Here is a 26047-nt window from a genome sequence, read left to right as displayed (position 1 = left end):
CTCATTGAAAGGCAACTTCTGATAACATTATAGCTTTTATATAAATTAAATTGTTAATATTTAATTGGATTTATGACCACTAGAAGCCCCAATGGAAACTGTAGTGGAAGGACAACTTCGAGGATATGTCATCAAAATACCTAAATGTATGATTTTGGCCTGTGGAAGTAATTTTATGAACTTTGAGCCAATATTTGTAAGCATGTTTAAACACTCACAAAATTCCTCAGTTTCGGAATATATCTTCGGAAAACCGAATTTCCAGGAGATAGAGAAAGAGAATTCTAGAAAGAAGATAACTTACAGAATCTTTTTGTGCTGTAACTATCGAATATAGATCGAATTCACAAGAATTTTACTTGTGGGTACCCTTTCGGCTCAAACAAATATCATATCATATCAAAGGCGTGGCTGAGAGTGCAGCCCCTTTGGCTATCTGCCTCCATCTAATACGAACGAATAATTTAGTACTGCAGCCGCACATGTGCAATATGCAACACGCAATAGCGTGATAAATTGTGCAGCTATGCAATTCCACAAACTAATTTGTGAAAAGGGCTTATGAAAAAGAAGGGTATTGATAACTACCAATATTCTTAGAACTAGAACGGTTTGTTTAATCGGTGTGACATCTTTGGAAGAGTTTTAAATAATAATTTCGTTTTTTAGTAAAAAACATACAGCGAGAAAAATAACTTTCTTTTTCAACAAAAAAACAAATAATAAAAAGTAATGCAAAATAAATATTTCTAAAAGCCTATTTGAAATAAAAACTGTTTGTTTTGATTAAAACTACAAATGATTAGCTAAACAATTATGGCTATCTGATCATGGAGAAATGGGAAACAAAAATCTAAAAATTTTCAAAAACAAGAAAAAAATAAAAGAACAGTTTATTTGAATGGTATTAAGTCTTAAGCAAAGTTGTAGACAGTGATTTTGTCGTTCCAGAAAATAAAAATATGCAATACAAAAAAAATTAGAGGAGAAAACAAAAATATGTTAAATAGCTCAAAAAAACTCACTTTTCTGGAATCTGAATTCTTCATAACAAAACTACACACTGTAAGTTATCTAATAATAGTTAACTGTGATGAGACATTCCTTTCAGTCTATAAACAACGCATGTACAGCAGTGTGTGTAGTTAGGGATGAGCAATAGAATAAGTCGACAGTGGAATGTGATACGATATAGATTGTGGAACAGTACCACCGTCCCCCGTAGTTTAATTAGTCAAAACATCATGCCGGAGACAGGGAGATTGCGAGTTCATGTCCCGTCAGGATGCGGTATATTTTTCCAAATCTGTATCATATTTCCAGTTCGCCTATTTTTCGCTCTCTCTACTTTACATACTGTCTGCTTAATGAACAATAGTTAACTGATTTTGGAGAAATGAAATATATAGAAATTGAAATTTGTCGAAATGAACAATTTTTTCAAACACTGTAGTTTTTTCTTTGGATGAAATGCAATGATGCGATGGCTTTCTGTGAAGCAAAGAGTATATTTTTTGACAATGGTGTTTCTATATAAGATTTTGAATAATATGCTGCCTCGCTATTTGTGTGATCGAATTGATAGAGGAAGTGATTTTCATAGGTACAACACTAGAAACGCGGATGATGCTAGAACACCACATTTTTTATTCGGAAGATCACAGAACTCTCTGTTGTACAAAGGAATAAACTTTTTCAATTCGATGCCAAGACAAGTAAAACGTTCAGCAACAATGGCGGAGTTTAAAAGGCTTTGTATTTCACACATAAAGTCTGTCTTGTAGACAGATTATATAGAATTTTTCGTAAATTAATGACGAAGATTGTAAAATTTAAACTTTTTTTCTAATTTATTGGGTACATCAAGTTATTATGTTCATTGATGATGATGGATTTTTGTTTGAATATAGTTATATAATAATTAATATTAGAGTTAAAAAAAATGAGTCGGCTACACATGTTTGAGCCACGCGCGCGTAGACTGACATAGACAATCTGGATATTGAGTACATCAGGTTTAAACCCCTGAAATTGAAACAAAAAGCATAACGGGTTGATAAGTTGCTTTTTGGGTTGCTGTCACCTTAATTTCCTAATTTATTTGCTTTTACGATTTAAAAAAAGGGGTCGGAGAAAAAAACTGAAAAGGCTTGGGTTTGCCTGTGGACTGTAGAGCTCGTTATCGGGAATTATAGTGTCATAGGATCTCTCTCGTAGTTCTGGATCGTTATCCAGAACCAATTCTGATTAGTTAACACTCCTAAATGTTAGGTTCAATTCCTAACCAAGTCCAGATAATTTTCGGGTTGGAAACGTTCTGGATGAGCCTTGGATCAATGTTATTGAAAAATTGTTTATTTTTTATTTATTTTCAAATTATTGGTATTCTTTTGAAGGGTTACTATGTCTGTATTAATAACCAGTCCGTTATTTGTTTGTCAACTGGTTACATTGTATGACTCTATATAATATCTTACTTAGATAAATCGACCAGCTCAAACCGATGTAGGGGTATGAGGTGGGACCATCATCATCATCATTCTGAAAAAATTTCTGGCTACTACTTTGCTTAAGATGTTATACAAATCAAGCAGAGTGTTCTGGCTTTAATTTTCTTTCTTTTTTATTGAAAATTTTAACTCTTTTGTTTCTCATTTCTCCTTGATCCATGATGTTATATGAAAAATATAAATTGAAAAAATGAGCTCTTTTAGACACTTAATTTTAAATAGTTTTCATTTTTTCTCTGGAAAGAAGTATTCTACGGTATATATTTTGTTCGAAGAGATAAAATTATTACACACAACTTTGCCGCAGACGTCACACCCATCAAACAAACTATTCTGTCTCTAAAAATATTTATAATCATCAATATCTTTTTTTGATAAACTTTTTACTCAAATTAGTCGTAATTAAAAAAAATATCATAGAAAGAACATCTATAGCTCATAAGAACATTTGAGCAAAGATTCAGTTAAATCAAATATGAGAAAAAAAAATATTAAAATCTGGACATTTTTCATGGAATTGCTCAGCTGCATCTTCTGCTATCTGCTTCCATCCGACACGAGAAGAATCAGATTGTCTTCTTTCCAAACTGCAAAACGGTAGAACGGATTATTTTGTCGCTTGGTTGAGAGCTTCATCGGTTCAGTACCCTTACTTGCCAACATGAAAATAAATTCGTGTACGCGGTTTGTCCATTTTAGCATTCTAGCGATAACTGAATAAAATTTGCAATTACATCAATCCCAACTATTACAACAATCCAATTATTTCACACTTGTTTTGGAAAAGGTTAGTGAATGGTTTTCATCGAATTCGACTGTCAAAATCCGCTACAGATACGCAGTAGTTTGCTGCTCCCCACAACTCGACAATACTTTGCATAAACGGTGGTATATACAAAATCGATATGATTTCAATCAAAAAGTAGACGTGTTCTGCTGAAAACACTGAATTCGTTTAAGAAAATGCAATACACTTATTCCTTGGAAATGTTAGAACGTCTTAAGGAAGATGGTTAATTCGACTTCACAGCAGCATTTCGAACTCTCGTTTCTGGCACCAGTGAACGCCAGCACGAACAGAATTTTGCTGTCCTCCAGCCGCACAGCTGAAATATGCAACACACAACCGCCTACAAAACGTGTGCGTGACTAAGAGCACATATTTCTGTCTGCTTCCATCCGACACGAGAAGAATTTGATTGTCTTCCTTCCAAGTTGCAACACGATATTTATAGAAAAAAAAACTATGTCGTCAGTCAATTTGCTCTTGAAAAGCTTTGCAATAGTAAAACTACCACCGTTTGAATAGTCGGTCAATTTCATTGCATTTTTATTCATTTCGATTCAATTTCTAGGTATTACATCCTCCCACAGAAATAAAAACATGCTATGCTGGTTCTATCTATCAGGTAGCGCAGTCTGCCTGTTCCTTGCGGTTCGCTTCCATATAGGTATAAATAGCATACGGATCCAGAGTATGGAAGTCCGTTGGGTTAGAGGTTTTAAACTGTCAACAATAGGTCTGTCATTACCGCAGCGCAAGGGCGCGGATGGGGCGTGAAAGCATGTTGCCCGTTTAATTTTCTGGTAATTTAGATTTTATGTTTATTGCACCCATTCTCCATTATGGAGCACTCCGATAGAAAAACGGGAAACTCATTTTGCAGTAGTTGTTGCTGGCGGTAGCGGTAGTGGTGTAGGCAGTATATCCGAGTGGAAGAATGTTTAGACCGCGCCGAAGGACATTTTCATCCCGCGTGGTAGAAAAAGCGTGTTTTTTATGGCACCGAAAGCGACCGCTCGAAATGAGAATTTAACATCGACCGAACGAAACGACAGGATCCTTGGGCCTTTGGTTTGATTCGGATGGAACATTGTTTCGCAATTTTGCCTTTTCGTCTCCCAAAATAAAAGCCAATCTGCAGCACATTCTCTTGAATTATTATTTGGGATACTACGCTTGAATTTATGGCTAATGTGACTGACAATATTGCACAACTTGAAATTTGTTGCTTGTTGGCCGATTGGAAATCTGTTTTCCACCCAATTATAAGCAGTCTGAGCACGAGTTACGCTTTCTTCATCATCAAATCAATTATTAATTATAATTTGAAATGCTCTTAGATTTTTCACGTGATCGTGCATTGAACAAATTATTGTATATTGCGTCCATAGCAATGTATCACAATCAAAACGCTATTCAGACAGCAGTACCTGCGCCAACACCGCCAACCTGGGCTAGGATGTGTATTTTCCACTGGCATCAGCATCGTCATCTCCGGTACCAGCACTTGGGCTGTCAAGTGCGAGTGATGAAGGACTAGGGAAACGTGACAAGTACTGCGATTTTAGCAGTGAGCTTCATGGCAACGTGTATGAATTATTGAGCGCCCGATGCATTTTGTGCTTACTTTGCTGTACAAAGTCATCAGCACTTGTCGCATGGCGCAAGCCGCACGCCTTGCAATACAAAGTGCATTTGCAATCCCGAACAAGGTGCAACATTTAGTCGTAAACATATTTTGAATTATTCAGCTAGTCATAAAAATATCTCTTCAAATACTTAATTAGCTAACCATGAAAAAATCAGCACTCAAAATCAGAAAACAACAAAAGTAAAAAACACAAAATACAAAAACCGCAGTCTAACCAAAAGTCATCTATGAAAATCCCTTACTGCTCGGTTTAGCTGCAACAGAAAAGAACAGCATTGTTGTCGGAAGTCGTGATTTCTGTGGAAGAATTCATCTACAATGTGAATCAAAGATAATAAAGAGCAACCACTTCTCGATGTTCTATTGACGTACTAAAGATAAAAGTAAGGGATACCGTGACAAAACGTCCAAAGCTGCAGTTGTGTTCATCGAATGAAGATCAATAATAATTTGTCTGCTGCGATTAAGAACTAGTTAGCTTTTTTTGTTAAACTCGTTTCTTTTTGCAATATTTTATGCAATATTTTCATAAATAATCTTAAATTTACTAAAAGCCACTTCCCCACAGTGTTTCTCACTGTATATAAATTTCCTGCAGTTCATTATTATCGATGCAATCTGAAGAATGCCGGAGATTACAAGGGAAGCTACGAACTCTGTCGATAAAAAAGATAAAAAATAATAAATAAGAATTCCATTCTCGCGACGGCGAAGCGTGACTCACACTCGAGACCGCAATTAGGAACAGTGCTATGCGATGCATGGCAAGTCCGGATTTGGTGAAATACAGAAAGGACAATAAAGCAGCAAGTTTCTGAGCTGTGAATTATTTCCGCGGTTGGGTGCCTCCCGGTAGAGGAGCAACCAAGTGCACGTGTTCCCCCATTTGGAAGCGCAGTTTGTGAGAACCTCCTTTGTCCTCATTGAGATTAATGGTAACTTTTCATGGGTCCTAAGAGCGCTATTCATATTTCAATACAAATAAAATATCGGAGCCTTTGTCGCGAAGAACGGAGGCGAACGGAATGCACTTGGTTTATCAAGGTCAAAGGGGGTAGAAAAAGAAAAAATAGAGGAATTGCCTCTTGGTTCAAGAGCAGCCATGTTTGCCGTCGTTTGTATTTGGCCTTCAATATTAAATTTCTTTTAAATAATTATGTACAATATCATTTAAAGTTGCGTGGAATATTATGAGTCCATAATATTCCACGCAACTCTAAATGATATTGTACATAATTTTCATACAAAATCGTGGTTCACGTCAGAAGTAACTAAAATTTAAATGAGAAAATTTTCTACGTGGCGTGTAGTTTTCAGAACTGTGTACCCTGGATTAGAGCCGAGGTAACTCGTGCTGTTCAGTTTCTTTGATACACAAACTTCGCAGCCAACTGTTTAGTGTACAGAACAATTGCGGGGCCAGCGCAACGATCCTACTGACACTAACGGCCTTCTTCCGTGCCGGGAATCTAACATGCGACGACTGCCCTGACGAACACATACGACTCGCATAGATTCTCTAGGATTCCTCACATTGGATTCGTGAGCGTCTTTGAAAAGGATTCCTGTAAAAAGAATCCTTAGGAATGCCCTGTATATGGGATTCTTGAATAAGAACCGTGAGTGGGAATCCTCCGGATCGTGTTTGCGATTCTTTTCACGATTCCGTCACCGTGTTAATCGATATCCTGTGGATTCTTACTCAGGATTCTCTGCGTGTTGGTAAGGGTGGCCTGTTAGACCAGCGTCATACCTCGAAACCAGCTGAGAGGAAATCAGTTAATATACATAATATATAAAATAAAATACAAAAAAGACAAGACATTCAAAAAACTAGAAAGTTCAAATCATGAAAATTACTAAAATCAATTTTGAAAACTAAACTTGATTATTTAATGATGAATGACAATTACTTCACTGTCAATAAAAGCCACAGTATATTTTAAAATTGAATTTCTCTACCCGTTTCATTGAAACAGCAGATTCAGCATTGACTGGACCGATATGGGCATGTTTATTAGCATTTGTAAACGTACTAAGGTTCATTGAAAACCAGTCAAATTCACCATTCATTTTTTAATGAAGTTTATTCTTAATTTTAAAAGTTAGGTATGTATCTATGACAATAATTTTATTTAATTTGATTCCTGAATATATGGCCACATTTTTTTATTCTTATTTGAAGCAAAAAAATTAGCAAAAATTGAAAAAGGAATAACAAAAAAATCACAAATAATCACAGTCATCGTTTCTAGAATTCAAATTACGCAATTAAAATTCTAAATTTTACCGAGAAACTACAATTGAGTTCATCTCATTTCTGATTTCGAGTATGGTCTAGATTAAAAATGAACAGCAAATGAATTGTTTAGTGAAAAAATGTTTGCACGTTTTTTTTAAGGATAAATAGCATCTGGTAAATAGCTTTTTAACCATTCCTATGAATTTTGGTGCTCCTAGCACTGACAGAAGTACGTTAAAAGACCTAACGGAAAATTTCATTAAAGTCTCTGAGGACTTGACTGAAATCTTGACCCACTTCCGAGTTGGCTAGGGACACTAAAATTAACTGGAATGGTTGAAAAGCTCCAGGGCAATTTTTGTTTTCGCTATTGTCGACCAGTGTTATTATTGTTAATCAAAGTCCAACATCTAGATCAGGAAATATTTTTCGAATGCTTAGAACAAAATAAAAATCGTATCGTATCCTGATCAGTGCTGGTAAAAACCATTTTCACTAGCGAAATTCTGGGGAAAATTACAACGAACCTCCTCGAATTTCCACTCAAAATAAATCCTAGATCTTCTAGATTCTGGCTAGATTCTCATTCATGTAACTAGCTGTCATACTCTGATGAAATATTTCATGTGCATCGTTCACGGTCATGCAATAAAATTTACTGGAAATCCACTCAATTAAAATCATTACCATTCTAACTAAAATTTCAGAACATTTGAAATGGTGAAAATCAAACAAACACGTTATCCCTGCGACTCACGGATGACTTGACTTTCTTTTTTTCTTTTTTTCAGTCTTTTTGCCGAAGTTAGTTCCATGAGCAATTCCACAAAAAATGTGCAAGTTTTAATATTTTTTTTAAATTGTCATTTTTCAACTTTGCATAGACGTTTCTATAGGCAAAAGATGCCATTTTGTGCTATTGGTTTAATTTTTTGGAACACGACCCATTTTTGAGAAGCTATTGAAAAATGCTATTTTGGGAAGGTATTGATGATTACAAACATTTTTAGGGCCAAAACGGTTTGTTTGATCGGTGTGACGTCTTCACCAAAGTTGTAGATAATAATTTTGTCTTTCCAGGGAAAAAAAAATACACTCTAAAAAAATTGTTTTTTTTTTCTCGAAAAAAAGTTAAAGGAAAAATTAAAATTAATTATCTGAAAAGCTCATTTTTAAAAAATCTAAATTTATTTTCATAAAAACTACAAAGAATTACCTTAACAATACAACCGATCCGATCATGGAGAAATCAAGAAAAAAGTTTCGATTTAGTTATGAACACAAAATGGGATCTTTTGCAAAGTTTCAGCCAAATCAAAAATGGTTGATTAAATTGGTTGCCGTTTTTTTGTGGAATTGCTCCTATGTTTCTTGTTGAAATTTTATTCATGAATTGTAGGGTGTAGGGTCGTTTCTGTTTCGCTCAACCTGTGAATCGTCGCATCTCCGTGCTCCGATTTTTCAATTTTTTACCGATAGCGTTCGTGGTTGTGGTAGACGCGTGAACGTGTGGATTACTTCGTGCGGTGAATGGTTGTAGAAAGGAGCGACACGTCTGTGTAATCACTGCAATGTTGTTGTAATAACTTATTTCAATTCGTGTTTTCAGCTGCAGAACGGAGCACAAACACAACTATTGATATGCCATGAATCATGTAGTTTAATATGTTTAATATAACAACATAACGGACACTTTCCACATGTTTTTCGAATCTATTTTTATTATTTTTTTTGCGTTTCCTGCGTTAAAAATTTGAATACTCCAGTTATGCAAGGTAGCAAACCGAGATCTTCTATACATGTCTAATACTTCTAATTGTATTGTATAGTTTATTTTTAGAAATCTCACATTACATGTACATGATCAAATCTATATTGTTACATTAATCCAATTAACTTATGGTCATTTCACTAATCAAAGTGAATCCTGATCAGAAATCCACCTCACCAACAAAAACTCCCTTCCGTGGTTTGTGTAGGGATGCAGAGGTATACTCGGTCTCTATCAAAGCAAAGACTACATTACAAAATTTCAAAAAAGAAATAAATAGTTCCTAGAAAATCGGGATTGAAAAATTAGCGTTTCAAATTACCTTTATCACGTCCACAAAAACTATAAGCAAGTTGAAATCCATCTTTCAGCTTATAACTCAGTTTTTTGTGAATTTTGAAACACGTCTTTGTGAAATAGAACTCAGCCGTATTTGGTATCGTTTGACATTAAAAATTCAAAATGGAAAAATTTCAAGTTGTGCCAGTGTTGCACGAAACCGACGATATCCCCACCTGACTAAAAGGACGTGGCCGGCGCCGTTGTTGCCCTTAAGAAAATCGGGTCATTGAATGATGCACGGTGAGAAGGAATTACCACTCCCAGTCGTTCTTTCAGTTGATTCATTGTGCATCTTGAGTGGCTCGGACCCATCACGTAGTAGCAACCATTGATATATATAGTCAGAACTATGCTAAGCTACACTGGTCTGGTGGCCAAAACCAAAAAAAACCTGAATTAATCCACCTAGTGGTGCAGGAACCTTTGTTATACTAACTACCTATTACTTTATACTTATAAGACCAGTAAACCACAAATCGTATACCAACGTAAGTCCAATTCCAATAACGAATGAAACGAATTTAAAAGATAGTTTTCAGAGGGTGAACCAAATACGATTATTGAATTAAAGATTGACGTGGGTTTCGCAAATATTATGGATGTTGTCACTGGAGTATATGAGTGTTATTTTTCGATCACAAACCAATTTTCAAATGCTAGTTAGAAGCAACTCAAATTTTTTCTTGAAATAATCGAACGTGAGAAAACAGTAATAGATAACAATGATGCTCATTTCATACTAGAACAGCAAATATGTATGTTAGTTTAATGCGTTTCTTTTTTTTTAAATCACCATAATCCAGGTTTGAAAATCACTTTCGCTTTATTTTTAGAAATCGCAGTATCTAGAATCATGAATCAGCATTTTATATTTTTTACGAATTGAAGCAAATTTCTACAAACCTGCTCTCGAAAAATTATAGTTCAGAATTATACAGGAAAAAAAAACTATTTATGAAAGTTGTCAATTTAATTCTATCTCAAATGCATTATCTGAAAATGAAGGTTTTTACGTCATTTGTGAATTTTGGATATTCAGAGTGTAGTCGAGAACATTATTCTTTTTGAAGGTCTAGGCTGTATAATAAAATTCGAAATGAAGACTTTATAAAACTTGCTGCGATAACGAGGAAGCGGAATAACATGGATACTCTGTTTGCACGTAGTCTTCAATTAGAAAGCAATATTTATATCTTACATGAGCATAGTGTATCATACAAAAAACAATATCGCACGCTTAGCCTTGGGGCTAATAGCGGTCTCGATCAACTAGATTATAGTTGAGAGAATTCGTTATCGATATTGTTTTTGGCACATTTTGCATGTGTAGGATAAGTACAACGATATACCGTGCCCCAGTGCTGAGTCGAGAAAATTTCCAGCTCGAAAAGTTCCTTGACTCGATCGGGAATCGAACCCGACATCACAACCGTGTGGGAGAGCTAGCCGACCGACATCGCTAACCACAGAGCCACGGGGACCACTTAGTGTATCATATCATAGAGATAAGTAACTTTTCACCTGCGCACACTAGTGAACGTGTATAGCCATGTAAAGTTGCTTCAGTTTCCTCCAAACTGTAAATCATCGCATCTCGATGTTCACAATTTCTCAACACTTTTTCCTTATTTTGCCAATTACGTTCACCATCAAAACTGTAGATTCCTGGTCACGAGTAAAACATTCGAACACTGTGAGATCAGATTTTGCCACAATGTTTGGCTCCCGAAAGCTGAAGAAGATTCTCATCCTTAAATCTGGGTTCAACGTAATATATATATATGCGTAGCATCCGCCGATCCCGCAAGGGAGAAATGATCGTTGAGCTCCGCAAAGAAGCCAGAAACAAGGGCCCAGCCTATCGGGCATTGGCCCAAGAGGCGCTTGGAGATAGAGTGCAGGTTCGGGCACTCACGTCGCAGGTAACCCTACAACTTAAATACCTGGACGAAGTCACCGAGGCATGCGAAGTCGTGGATGCCCTCAAGGAGCAGTGCGAAGTGGTTGTGGCACCAGAGGCAGTTCGACTGCGCAAAGGCCCAGTAGGAACCCAGACCGCCACTGTCAGGCTTTCGTCAGTAGACGCAAACCAGGCGCTAAAGGTAGCGAGGCTCAAAGTGGGCTGGTCAATGTGCCCACTCAGCATCTACCAGCCGCCGGAGGTCTGCTTTCGATGCTTCGAGCAAGGACACAAGTCCTTTAGCTGCAAGGGGCCTGACAGGAGCTCCCTATGCAGGCGGTGTGGTGCTGCAGGCCACAAAAGCAAAGACTGCGGAGAGCCCCCGAAGTGCTTGGCGTGCGCCGGGAAGCGTGACGCAAAGCACATAATGGGAGGCCCGAGGTGCACGGCCGGTAAGCCGACTAGCAAGCCACGGGCGTGAGAGTGACACAGCTAAATTTGAACCACTGCTTCGCGGCTCAGCAACTGCTATACCAAGCAGTCACTGAGTCGTTGTCGGACATCGCCATAATCTCGGACCCCTACCGAATTCCTTCCGGAAACGGTAACTGGATTTCGGACGGGTCCGGTATGGCGGCAATATGGACGACGAGCAGGTTCCCGGTTCAAGAGATAGTGTCAACTTCAAACGAAGGATACGCGGTTGCCAAGGTGAACGGAGTGTACTACTGCAGCTGCTATGCTCCGCCTCGTTGGTCTACCGAGCAGTTCGCAAGGATGATCGACCGAGCCACCGGGGAGCTGATCGGTCTATCACCGTTGGTAGTGGCGGGCGACTTCAACGCATGGGCAACTGAGTGGGGAAGTCGACGCACAAACCAGAGAGGCCGGATCTTGTTGGAGGCTTTGGCGAAGCTCAACATAGATCTGGCCAACGTCGGCTTGAAGAGCACCTTCAGTAGAAACGGCGCGGAGTCGATCATCGATGTGACATTCTGTAGTCCAGGATTGATCACGAACTGGAGGGTAGACGATGGCTACACTCATAGCGACCATCTGGCGGTCTGTTATAGCGTAGACTGTAAAACGAGACCGCATGTGGCGAGTAGAATTAACACTCCAGCTCCTCGCGGGTGGAGGATATCACACTTCAACGAAGAGGTATTTGCGGAAGCAATTAGACTAGAACACGAGGCAAGCAGAATTCGTAACCCGAGCGCTGATCAACTTGTTGCCATACTTTCGCGGGCGTGCGACGCCACTATGCCTAGGAACCGCCAGCCTAGGCATGGAAGGCCACCAGTCTACTGGTGGACCGACGCGATAGCGGACCTCCGCAGAGCGTGTCTTCAAGCGAGAAGAAGGATTCAACGTGCGCGAACCGACGAAGAAAGGGAAGATCGTCGAGGGGAATTCAGTTCCGCAAGAGCGGCGCTTAAGAGAGCAATAAAAGCTAGTAAACGTGCGTGCTTCGAAAGACTGTGCGCTAGTGCCAACACTAACCCGTGGGGTAACGCCTATAGGATGGTGATGGCCAAGACTAAGGGTGCGATGGCGCCCGCAGAAAAATCACCAGCGATGCTTGAGCGGATCATAGAGGGACTCTTTCCACGCCACGAGCCAAATCCTTGGCCTCCGGCTGGCGAGTCACTTCACCGACGTTCCAGTATCTCAAACTCAGACCAGAGGTGGTCGGCCAACCTGCCGAACACCCAATATATGAGTGACGGCGTTAGCCGTGCCGAGGCAGAGGAGGCGGAAACGGTTACGAATGAGGAACTCATCGCGATCGCCAACTCCCTGAAGGTGAGCAAGGCACCGGGATTGGATGGGATTCCGAATCTGGCTGTGAAGAAGGCCATCAAAGAGGCCCCCAGACTATTTCGGGAAGTCATGCAGAAGTGCCTGGATGACTGTACATTCCCAGACAGATGGAAGCGACAGAAGCTGGTCTTATTGCCGAAGACAGGGAAACCACCTGGTGACCCGTCGGCATACAGACCGATATGTCTGCTCGATACGGCGGGTAAGGTGCTCGAGAAGGTTATTCTCAATAGACTGGTTAGGTACACCGAATGTGCAAACGGTCTGTCGAGTAACCAGTTCGGCTTCCGAAAAGGCAAGTCTACGGTGGATGCTATTCTGTCCGTCACCAAAACAGCAGAGGTAGCACTCCAGCGTAAAAGATGGGGCATTCGCTATTGCGCAATCGTCACGTTGGACGTGAAAAATGCGTTCAATAGTGTTAGCTGGGATTCCATAGCCCACTCGCTTCGGAAACTAGACATTCCGGTGTCTTTGTACAGGATTCTGGAAAATTATTTCCAGAATCGTGTGCTAGTTTACAGCACAGACGAGGGTCAAAAATGTGTCCCAATTACCGCAGGGGTTCCACAAGGTTCCATCCTGGGCCCGGTACTGTGGAATATCATGTACGATGAAGTGCTGAAACTAAAGCTCCCCCAAGGGGTTGTGATCGTTGGATTTGCGGACGACATCACACTTGAGGTCTACGGCGAGTCGATCGAGGAGGTTGAGTTGACGGCTTCGCACTCTATAAGCGTCGTCGAGGACTGGATGCGCTCCAAAAAACTGGAGCTGGCGCATCATAAGACGGAGATTTCAGTTGTCAATAACCGCAAGTCGAAGCAACAGGCGTTGATCAGTGTCGGGAATTGCACCATCGCCTCTAAGCGCTCCCTGAAGCTGCTGGGGGTGATGATCGATGACAAGCTCGCCTTCGGGAGCCATGTCGAATATGCCTGCAAGAAGGCTTCAATGGCTATTGCAGCATTATCTCGCATGATGTCCAATAGCTCAGCAGTGTACGGCAGCAAGCGGAAACTTCTAGCTAGCGTGACTTCGTCCATACTGAGATATGGCGGGCCAGTGTGGTCCAAAGCACTAGGTACTAGTAAACATCGGAGTAAGTTGGAAAGTACCTACAGGCTCATGTGCCTGAGGGTTGCGAGCGCGTATCGAACTGTGTCATACGACGCAATCTGCGTCCTGTCCGGCATGTTGCCTATCAGCATAGCCATTAAGGAGGACGTAGAATGCTTCGATCAACGTGACACAAGGGGCATACGAGGTACCAGAAGATCATTCTCGATGATCAGATGGCAGCAGGAGTGGTCCAATTCCGCGAAGGGTAGATGGACGCATCGACTTATTCCGGATGTATCCGGATGGGTCGGGAGGCGCCATGGAGAAGTGAACTTCCATCTGACACAGATTCTGTCAGGCCATGGTTGCTTTAGGCAGTATCTACACAGATTCGGGCATGCGGGGTCCCCCATGTGTCCCGAGTGCGCGGATGCGGAAGAGACTGCTGAGCATGTCTTCTTCGTGTGCCCTCGTTTTGTGCATGCGCGGAGCGACATGATGGTAGTGAGCGGGCCAGACACCACTCCGGACAACCTAGTTCGGAGGATGTGTAAAGACCCAAACATTTGGAGGGCGGTTTGTACAGCCGCCTCTCAAATAGTTTTAGAATTGCAAAACAGGCGACAGGTTGACCACCGACACGCCAGTGTTAGCTAACGGCCAGTCTCCAGGTTAGTTAGCTAAGTTAGCAAAAAGACCTAAAGAACCAAGAGGGTGCACAGAGCACAAAAGCCGCTCCCCGAAGCAATACCTAGCGGTGGTCCCGGGGAGTATTATGGGCTGGAGACTGAAGGGGTTTTAGTGGGTCCGGTCACTGATTCAAACCAACCCCACACTCCCTGAGGTTGGTCACCTCAGGGGTTTGGATGCAAATTTCCCCTTCACCTGAAACAAAAAAAAAAAAAAAAAAAAAAAAAAAAAAAAAATATATATATATATATATATATATATATATATATATATATATATATATATATATATATATATATATATATATATATATATATATATATATATATATATATATTTTCCCTTCCGCCTACATCCAACCAAACGACAAGAACACGTTAAGACCCCGGATCCGGAAACAGCAATCAGACCCGCACGATACTCTCAAGGCCCGATGGAAACAACCCAATATGCCAGTCCGTAATATCTTGGCCCAGCAGCGGAACAAATTTAATATGCTGCTTACCTATGGCAATGAAAACCATCAAACAGCAAACCTGTGCTTTTAATGCAAAATATTCTAGCTTTAAGTTAGATTTAGTTTCAGCTCGTAGCCGGCAGCGAGGATAAAAAATTTGCTTTTAGTTATTAAGATACTTTAGAAAGTAAGCTACCAGATATAATTGGCGCCGTTAAACATTGAATTGTATTTGTGCCGTGTCAAATAAACTAGATGAAGAAAAAAATATATATATATATATATATATATATATATATATATTTTTTTTTAAAGGAAAGTGAGGACACGAAAGCTTCGCAAGGTCATTGCAGTTTCCTCTAAAAGCTAATTCAAATTTTTAAGAAAAAGCTAAAGGGTTATTTATTAACACCAGTTAAGACGCACTACGAAGAGTGTAAAAATTATGCAATGTTGTCGATGATTGTTGTTTTCTATTAAGAAATAAATAACGATACGAAAGAAAAGAAATAGAGGTTTTTTTTTCCTGTTTGGACTTCCTCACTGCGACCAGAATCGTAGATCTATTGTGAGATATGCCCGGGTGTCTATCAGTGCTTGTGTGTAATGTGATACTCTTCCTTTCACATGCTTACTGTTCTACTATACCGACGCTCGTTCTTCTTACCAAATATCACCAATTATAATTCCCTGGAGAAGTTTCGTTGTGCATCCTTCTGGCCAGTTTTATTAATAAGAGGGACTTATGTTTTTGGTTAGAGGAAGTCACGCAAAGATGTTATAGATTTCAGTGTGAAGGAAGTGTAAGTGGTGGGGAGCCTGAGAATAAACCCATACTTAAAGTCCAGCTTCGACATCGAATGGACTGATTCTACTAAGATTCGAACCCACGACCATTTGCTTGACAAAGCGGACTCTGTAACCTTGCGGCTACGCAGCTCTCCCTGAAGACAAAGTTTCTGTCTCTTGATTTTTTTTGGAATTTTACGAGTTTTTGAAGAATTTGTTTGGGTTTCACGTTTTTTGTAATGGTTTTGTGATTCGAAACATTAAAATTACCATCTGCAATTGTTAGCCAAATGTAAAATGTTATTAAAAATGTTAAAAAAATGTGAAACATAGGTTGAATGGAGTATCAGATTACTGGACCTTGTATTCCATGCAATAAATACATAGCAATTGTATTTTTATATGAAACTTATGGTTATATTGAAACTGAAATATCACAAAAACACCAAAAGACACTAAAGATTTTTTAATGGACAGTTTTTAGAAGAAGTCATGGTTCGCTAATACTTGCTACCCACTGAGATATCTACTGCACAAAATTATGTATTTTTTTCAAATTTTGTGTATTATTTTCACTTAAGTATGAAACCGACTGACTTCCCAACACTTACGGCTGGCAAAGCTTGCGGCAGAGCAGGCCCTATTGCTGGTATCGCAGGGTCGGCTAGCTACCGGGTAACCAAGGATTACGCGGATAAAGTACAAAAACCAAGAACTTTCACTTTTCTTATTATATTTCGTGTAAGGGTGGCGTGTGGGTGTGTAATCACAATTGATGGTGTGGCGTGTAATATTTACTCACTACTTTTGCTGCTTAGGCTGCGCAGGAGTCCTCTCGACTGCGCAACCCGATTCCGAACGGGTACGAGGCGGCAAGCGGATGGCGGATAGCGGGAACCCAGTTATCTCGAACGTTGATCACAAATGTTGCAGGCGTTCTTCCCTCCTTGACGCAATCGGCCTGACCGCGGCTGACCGCAATGGCCAGCACCGAGAGGGGACCCTCCTTAACGATTAGGACATATTGTCCGAGGGTGTCGATGCTCCTTTACGGGTTAGGCGCGGAACCTTTCCAAGTTCGCGGGCCGAACCGTGTGCTGCGCAGTAACTCCTGTAGCTGCGGGCCAATTTGCAAACGCACTACCGATAGCCCCAAGGGGGAGGGTCCAATCGTTGGTCTAACTCACTGCTGAACAGCACACGGACGCCTGGTGTATAAAAAAAGCTCCCGAGTTTGCAAGTCCACTTCCTTTTATAGTCTCAGACAGTCCGCCAGTTCCCTCCAATAGTTTTGCGCTTAATTTAACTCTTCATTTTTGAAGCAGTTTGCGCCATACTTGGTCCCGCCTCATCGACCAAACAGCGATTTGTATTGCTGCAGCGGTAGTTGTCCCTAACTTATGTGCTTATGTTCTGTATTGGAGAGAAACGTGAAGGCTCGAAACACACGAATAAATAATGACATCAAATAAAAACTAAGAATTGTAACCAACGGTTACAAGTACTTCAGAAACTTCTGTACTCGGAAGAAAACGACGTAATTATTCAATATCTATCGAGAAAAAAGTTGTAAGAAATTTTTTCGAGTGAATTCATAAAATTATCACAATAAAGCGTGAAATTCATACAAAATTTATAAAAACTCGTAGATCTCTGAAACTTGAAGAGTTGGTAATTTTGTATATTCTGTAAGGTTTCATGGAATTTGGAGATCCGCAACTTTGTCGAATACCGCAAAGCTCTAGCGTGTAAGGGAGGGATGTTGGCATCGCAACGCCACCTTTGCGGCTAAATTCCGAACCAATTCAGACATACAAAATGACGCCCTAACTATATCAAGAAACTTTGTAGAAGATCGGAAACCGATTGGTCGAACCCTAAGAGCGCTATAATTTCGTTCCGCTAGATTCCATTTCTGGCCCAGTGTGCACTGCACAATGGTCCAGAAACCAAATTTAGGGGGAAATTTGGGTCTAGAGCTCTATAGTAACATTTTAGAGAAAAATTTTCTTCTACAAAGTTGTTACATTTGATAAAGCGCTTATTGAAAAATTATCAAAAAAGGGAATTGTGGGTAAAATGAACAGGGGTGGTAAAATGGACACCAGTTTGAATCTCGACTATTACGTTGAAAATTAGTACAAACTTATTTGGCACCTTATCTTAGAGGCACTAGAAGTTATTTGAGACAAAGTATGCGACATGATACATTTAAACAGTCAAAATAATAATCAAAAACAAAAAACACGTGTACCTTCTTGGTGGTGATGTTATTTTTGGCCTACAAAAAATAAGGTACTAACCAGCAGAAATCATCAAAAGTTAGTAATTGTTTAAATGATTTCCTCGATATATTTAGGTATTTTCAATAATATGTATGTGCGGGTAAAATGGACAGCTCATGATGGTTGGCGAAAAATAGTGTTAATTTCCATTGAAAAATCTAGATGCTTCGTGTTTATATCAGAAGAATGCAAAGGTAAACTCGGACCGATGAAATAATGACCGCGGATAAACGTACCATTGAATGCGGAATGTCCGTAAAAAAAGCTTCCGCCATTTCTCAGTTTCTTGCGGATAAGGTCATATATTGTTAATAATTCTACAACAAACGGTGAAAGTTGAACTGTTGGTGAATGCATAAGTGTATCACGTGCTATGGAACAACATTTTACTATCTGTGAAGGGATAATTAATGTTCACGTCCAAGGTGTTCATATTACCACCTCCATATGTTCATTTTACCCACACGTGTCCATTTTACCCCCAAAAAACTGCTTTCGAAAATGCTCATGAAAACTACAAAAAATACTATATTTGAGTACTTCTTCTTATTTTTTGTATAAACCAGTAGTGGCTCAGTTAATGTGCGCTATCGACTCATAGTTGTAGTGTTAAACTGCGGAGGAAATTAGGAAATGGCTTAGGGTGTCCATTTTATCACCCCTTCCCCTATCTTACTTTTTTATCTTTATAGATAGAAGAAAAATTTGTTCTACAATGTTATAGCCAGAGCTGCGAATTTTCACTGTCAGCAACAGAATATCAGTTGAAATTGAAGGCTGTGAATATCGATGTCAGCACGAACGAGCTGGGAATGAAATTACTTTCAGGTTTAATCGGTTGACAGTGGTAATACTGACTACCGTGCTGGATCGAAACCCGTACAGTATCGAAATCCGTACACCTTGATGTTTTTCTTCAGTTTTAAGCATTATAAAAGTGAAAATTCATATGATAGTTACATGTACATATCCGTTGAGTTGTTGGCCTTCTGTTAAATTAAACTATGCGCCAGTTGAAATGAAATAAAAATATTGAAAATGAAAAATCAATCGTGTATCGGTTTCAGTTGTCATTTCGTTGTAATGTTAGAGAATTTACTAAGGAAACGTTCTTAAGATAAAAACGATTTCTAAGTGGGATATAAGTGTTTCACTCTGTGAATCTCTTTAAAATTGATGGAAATGGTAAGTCTTTGTCATTTTAGAGCTGCATATTGTCTAATAAATAGTGTAAGTTGTATTTATTCAACAAAAACTGTGCCGTACGGATTTTGATTCTTTTTATTTGCTTGAATCGAAATCCGTACAGCGTGTGTATCATGCATATATTGTTGAACTTTCTTCTTGTTTTCAGCATATAATGGAAGAAAACAAGTATAAATATACGGCAAACAATTTCGAAGGTGCTGTGACTGAGGTGCGCAAGGTAAAGTCGTACCGGGAAGCTTCGAGAGGTTCCGGCGTTCCGGTTACTACGAAACGCTACGAAAATTGCACTATTTCAGCTGATATCAAAAATTAGAAAACCGTGTGAAACTTTAGGAGCCAGTTGATCCTCAAAATATACTCATTCGGTAATTTAAAGATAAATTATAAATAAAAGATGTTCATTTTTGTACTTCTTCATCCATACGGAATTTGATTTATTGTTGTATGGACTTTGATCCAGTCTATATTGCGTGTGAGCGGATTTCGATTCAAAAGTGTACGGGTTTTGATTCAGACAAAAAACTGTGTACGGATTTCGATTCAAAACATGTTCTATTTAAACATGATTTTTTCGAGTTTCAGAGTGATTTTAATCATTTTGCTGGAAAATATTGATAAAATATAAGTAGACCTATAACTAAACATGTCAGTTCAAAGCAATATGTGATTTCTTGATTTTATATTGACCGTGGAAGATTATCATGTGCTTAGGTGTACGGATTCCGATCCAGCACGGTATTGCGATTTCGCACGCGCTGTGTTGTTTTAGCGTTATTCTTGTGTTTGAAAATGTAGTTGCTCATTTACTTCATCAGCTTTTTGCATTGGATTGGCTAAAAACAAATATATTCAACATGTTTCTAGACAATATCCTTTTTTTCACTGACATGATTTTCAATGAGAATTGACACGGGTGGCACTCAATATCAGTCTCAATCTGAGAGAATGAGATTGCTGTTGTGTAATATTCATTTTGTAGTTTCGAAATTTCGCAGCTCTAACTTATAGCTCCATTAATTTTAAGTAACTTTGTAAAAAAAAGATTTTGTCTATCTTTAAAAACAACCTATTTATATTGAAAAAACATATTTTACGCTCTAACTTTTTTATTTCATGTTTCATCTCAAAACTGTCTTTGAACGACTTTTAGAGCTTTTAAGAGAAACAATTTTCATTGCTGACATCGTAAATATCTTAATTTTACTCAAAGTTATTAATATTTTTCATCAAAAAATATGCGTTTTTCATTTGTATATCATTCTTTTTGGGGCATACATAAAAAATATCTCTTGGTCTCATTTTGAAGGGCATACTTGACTCTATAAATGGAGGAACTTTTAGAAATATATTATTTTTCAAATTTGAGTAAATTCAATTTAAAAACAAGCCGAAAATTTTAATAATTTTATACATTATGCAAATAAAATGACCCAGATTTATTTTTTGGTATTTTTTCTTATAACTAGACGTAATTACCTTTAATTTGACCCAATAAGATCGAAAATCGATCAACTGGTTCAAAAGTTATGATTTTTTTCAAAATTAAATACATTAAAGTCGCTTTTTACGCGGTGGATACGTGCCGCGTAAAAAAAAATCGTGTAAACTCCGGAATCCGCGTAAAAAAAACCTCGTAAATTCCGAAATCCGCGTGAAAAAAAACCGCGTGAATTCCGGCGTGATAGAGCTCTAGACCCAAATTTCACCCTAAATTCGGTTTCTGGACCATTGTGCACTGGTTAATAAAAGTTTTGTCCTTTACTTTGATATAGAAAAAAATAAACATCGTTTAACTTAAACACCGAGTCCAAAATCCACAACACTGCGTCTCCATTGATCATGTTACAACGGGAACGCGTAGTCATTTTCAGTTTGAGTGCATTTGTTGACTCTGTTTAGTTATTTTCATGATGGCAACTCCACTTATTCTTCCGATTTCAATTCAGAGGTAATTCAAAACTCGCTATTTTTTTAAGCTCAGAGTCAAGAACACAAATGATTTTATTTCTCAAAAAAGTGAAAAATCATTCGTTCTATATATTTTTCCACAATAGGAAATATTGCTGAGTGACAGAATAATGACGAATTTTTCTTGATGGAACATATTCGCAAATAATTTAACATTTGAGCTCAAAATCAGTTAGTTAACACAGAGTTTGCGTTAAAAATTTCAGTTTCAATTAAAAAGTGAAATGAATCAATAGGTAAAGTTTTCGTAGAGTGATTCCGTTAGCTAACTTGGTAATGAAACGAAGTGGTCATTGAAGTTGCTCGAGTTCTATCAGTTCTTGGATCAACACATAAAATTTTGTTTTCTTGTTTTATTTTAAGATAAAATATGAAAATCGTGGGCGGATCATTTTATACTATACCTTGCTACTTTCATAGCAATTAAGCTCATGCTGAATAGTTTTTCTATGCTTTCAAAATTATTTTTGAAATTTTACCCCAAATATAATTGCGACAAATTCAAAAATATAAAATCGATTCATCAAAATAAAAATGTCCGCATTTTAACATATTCGCCGATTCATGTAATTATGTATTTCAACGCGTTCTGATCAGATGTTTAAGTTACATATTCTTGAATATGATCTCAAGAGCAACGTACTGATATTTCACCTTTAAATCATTTGCGACCGTCATATCGGCAATGGATTACTTCGGCTAATCTTAAATGCACAATCTAATTATCAGCCAGAGTTGTTTGCACTCCACGCCCAGCTGAGCAGATCCCAGATCGCCCTTATTCGCAGCCGTTTGTTCCACTGTTGTTCGTACGAACTACATGTGTACGCCTTGCAACAACATTGAATTTATTTGAACATACACACAACACACAATAGCGCACGTCCCACATCCTTGCACGGGAGATTACGATACGATCCAGCGAACAGGTCGAGACGACATCGGAATTACCGCTGGCAACGTTCGGTCGTAATGCCGCCATTAATTCGAGACACTGTTTCGAGCGCAAACCAATCGACAAATAATTTAATTATAGCCCATTTCCGTCGGAACTACACGATTTTGCGGCTTGCATGTTTCGTTAGGATTTGGCTTTGTAGCAGATTTGAGGATATTTTGGTGTACGGTTGGTCCTAGGGTTACAATCATTGACCTCTCTTTCAATTTTATCCAAAGTGCAACAGTGAATCAACTCGTAATTCGCCGCAAAATTTCTGAATTAATTATTTTCCACTAGGGTGCGTTCGCTAGTAGTGGACCGGTTCGTATTGCAGTTTTGGTTGATTTTCAACCAAATATTTTTAATTAAAAAAAACCTAATGACCAGCCGTTTCCATTTGCATCGTAATATGTTTTAGACGCGAATTAATTATCAAACTGAGTTATGTTGTTTTAAGGTGGAATTGAAAATATTTGCGATTCAAATTAATATCTTTAAAACAAATTAGATTCGTCACTAGTAAAAGTACCCTAGAATCAAGTGTTATCCTTTCACACCAGCTAGCTACCTTCCTGCGTTTAGAAAAAATGTACAGCTGTTTTTCTTCGCCCGCTTAATTTACTATTTAACTTGTCGCTTCGGCGATGTGCTTTTCCTACCAGTTGGAAATTGTCGGTTATGTTTCCTGTTCACAAAAAAGGTGACAAACGCGATATACAGAACTACAGAGGCATTACTTCTCTTTGCGCTTGTTCAAAAGTATTCTAAATTATAATTTATAACGCACTCTTTGCTAGTTGCAAGCATTACATCTCGATGAACCAACACGGCTTCTATCAAAATCGTTCTACAACTACCAATCTCGTACAATTTACTACTACATGCATACAGAACATGACTGAAGGTGCCCAAATCGACGTAGTTTATACAGATTTGAAAGCTGCGTTCGATCGCGTTGACCATGGTGTTCTGCTCGCCAAGTTGGAGAAATTAGGAGTTGTTTCTGCTCTCGTACAATGGCTAAGGTCCTATTTGGTAAATCGAACGCTGTACGTTAAAATCGGATCACAACATTCTACACACTTTTCGAATCTATGCGGCGTTCCGCAGGGTAGTAAGTTAGGACCACTGATCTTTGCACTGTTCATAAAAGGCGCATCCTTATTACTGCCAGAGCCAAGCCGAATGTTTTTTGCGGACGATGTCAAATTAATGCGGATTATACGAAGTATCGCTGACTGTCACGAACTCCAGCGGCTTATCAACATTTTTTTTAAGTGGTGTACCAACAACCTGCTAACAATCAGTATCCAGAAATGTTGCGTAATGTCTTTCCATAGAAAAAATGATCCTATAACGTTCAGCTACACCATGTTTGACCAAACATTAACGAAGGTTAACCAGTTAGAATCATCGCTATCATTCAGGGCGCACTACAACGAGATTATTGCAAAGGCGAATCGACAACTTGGATTTATCTTTAAGATAGCATCGGAATTCCACGATCCACTGTGCCTTCGATCACTGTACATCTCCCTGGTCCGTTCTGTTTTTGAAACGAATTCGGTAGTGTGGTGTCCATTCAACGCAAATTGGATAACAAAAATTGAAGCCGTGCAACGGAAGTTCGTACGTTACGTCCTACGTTCTCTGCCATGGCAAGATCCGCAGCAGCTACTAGAGTATTCTGATCGTTGCCGACTTTTAGGCATAAAAACACTGCATAAAAGACGTTTTGATGTACAGGCTACCTTCGTATTCAAAATTCTTGCTGGTGAGATTGACGTCCCAAGAATTTTAGAGCGATTAGATTTATATGCTCCAGAACGATCATTAAGACGAAGAAATTTTCTTTCTCTGCCCCAGCGTAATGCATCATATGGACAACATGATCCCATTCGCTTTATGTCAGCAAGCTTCAACACCGTTGCAGCCTCATTTGACTTTAACATGTCGGTAAATATGTTCAAGCAACTTCTCCGTAGTCGACAAGCATAAACATTCTCCAGAAGTGATTTTTATTACGTGTACATCCTAGATTTAATTTATCATTAAGACCACCTATGTGTCAGTTGATGTGATATTAAACAAATAAACACCAGCTAGCCTTTATCAATTTAGTTCAACAAAATTTAGGACGACCATGGCCACCCGAAACCGATATTTTTTTTCCTTTTGGTGACCTCTTTCCTGTATTTTCCCTGCTAATTTAGAATTTAAAAAAAAAAAATGTACTTGGCTCAGTTGAACATAAATTGTATCGTGCCGTGTCAAATAAACTATTTAAAAAAAACCTCTTTCCTGTAGAAGTGACATTTAGATCTCTGTTAGTGGTTCGAATGGTCCCGGGATGCTTCCTTCGCGGCCGTTTCTTCTGTTGCACTGGACAAATGTTTTCCAGCAGCTTATCCGTGGTTTTGTCGTTGAACGACAGGCTATGGTGGTGGCTAGCGTAAACGGTGGAAAAATCTCCAGCAAATCTGAACCAGGGCGAACGTATTGATTGCACGGATGCGACACGAAAGAGCTTCCTATTTAAATTACATTATATCTACAGAAACAGCAGAATGAGCTGAAGAAAAGGTACCAATTTCATTCCATTACCCATCTTGGTTCATTACGGGAAACCCTATCCTGGAGATGGAGTGCGGCGCAGTTTTCTAGTGTTGTTTTTTTTTAAAAGCTCATGATATACCTTCCGCTGCTTGGAAGGGAGCGAAGCCTGGAAAGACGATAGTACTTTTTGCTGGATTATATTGATTAAGGGAAATGCCACCTTGAGAGGCTGTTGGTGAAAGGATTTTAGATTTTTTTTCTATTTCGAAAACAAACAATAACAACATGTAGATGTTTCAAGTTATAAATAAGTAGATGTTCTACGATTGTTATTACAGAACAAACTTTAAAATGTCTAGTTAAACGGAGTACAGCGCTTGTACTTAAAGGTTTTTGTTTTTTTTATCTCAAAAAATGAATGCTTTTGAAAACGTTTCCTGGTAAAACGGGGATCAATCGACTAGTATAACTAACTCCTGCATCACTTCATTTGGTTGTCACCTCTTCCGATTAATGACACATGACGCGACACTTCCGTTCTTGAGCAATTTCACAAAAAATGGGTAATCGACCATTTTCGATTTGGCTGAAAATTTTTACAGATGTTACTATGAGCTTAAGACGTCATTTGTGCTGTTATTTTTGCGAAAACAATTTTAAATCATCAAACAATCATTTTTATTTAAAAATGTTCAACGTCTAAACCCTAAGAACAGTCCAAAAATGATTTTTATAATTTTTCTGGTTTTAAGGAATCAAAAAAAGTTTTTGCATCATTGTTGCTTATTTCCTCTCAATCCAGCATTAGATCTTGCAATCGAATAATTCACAAAATTTGTCGTTGACACACACAGCGGCATTCTACGTTCATTTTCAATTCAGCTTCCGTAGCAGCAGTAGATATAGTACAAATGGTGGAAAGCGAAAGCAGTGTAAGCTGCCTGCTAGGTAGCACCAAATCAATATAAATTGATTTTGGTTTCCTCAATTAAGGTTCGTTTAATTGAGAAATAAAATAAAATCATTTATCAGTGCTATTCGAGGTTGAATGATAAAAAGCTCAAATT

At 38.6% G+C, this 26047-nt stretch overlaps 1 protein-coding gene across 5 annotated transcripts in view; it reads right to left on the bottom strand.

Annotated features, from left to right (window-relative positions):
* LOC129727737 (uncharacterized) overlaps positions 1 to 26047 on the bottom strand; it is a 212654-nt gene that overhangs the window by 48259 nt on the left and 138348 nt on the right. The window lies entirely within an intron of this gene.

This window comes from Wyeomyia smithii, chromosome 3 (assembly GCF_029784165.1).
Source record: "Wyeomyia smithii strain HCP4-BCI-WySm-NY-G18 chromosome 3, ASM2978416v1, whole genome shotgun sequence".
NCBI lineage: Eukaryota > Metazoa > Arthropoda > Insecta > Diptera > Culicidae > Wyeomyia > Wyeomyia smithii.
Note: the sequence above shows the minus strand (reverse complement) of the source record. Positions and strands in the feature narration are given on the sequence as shown.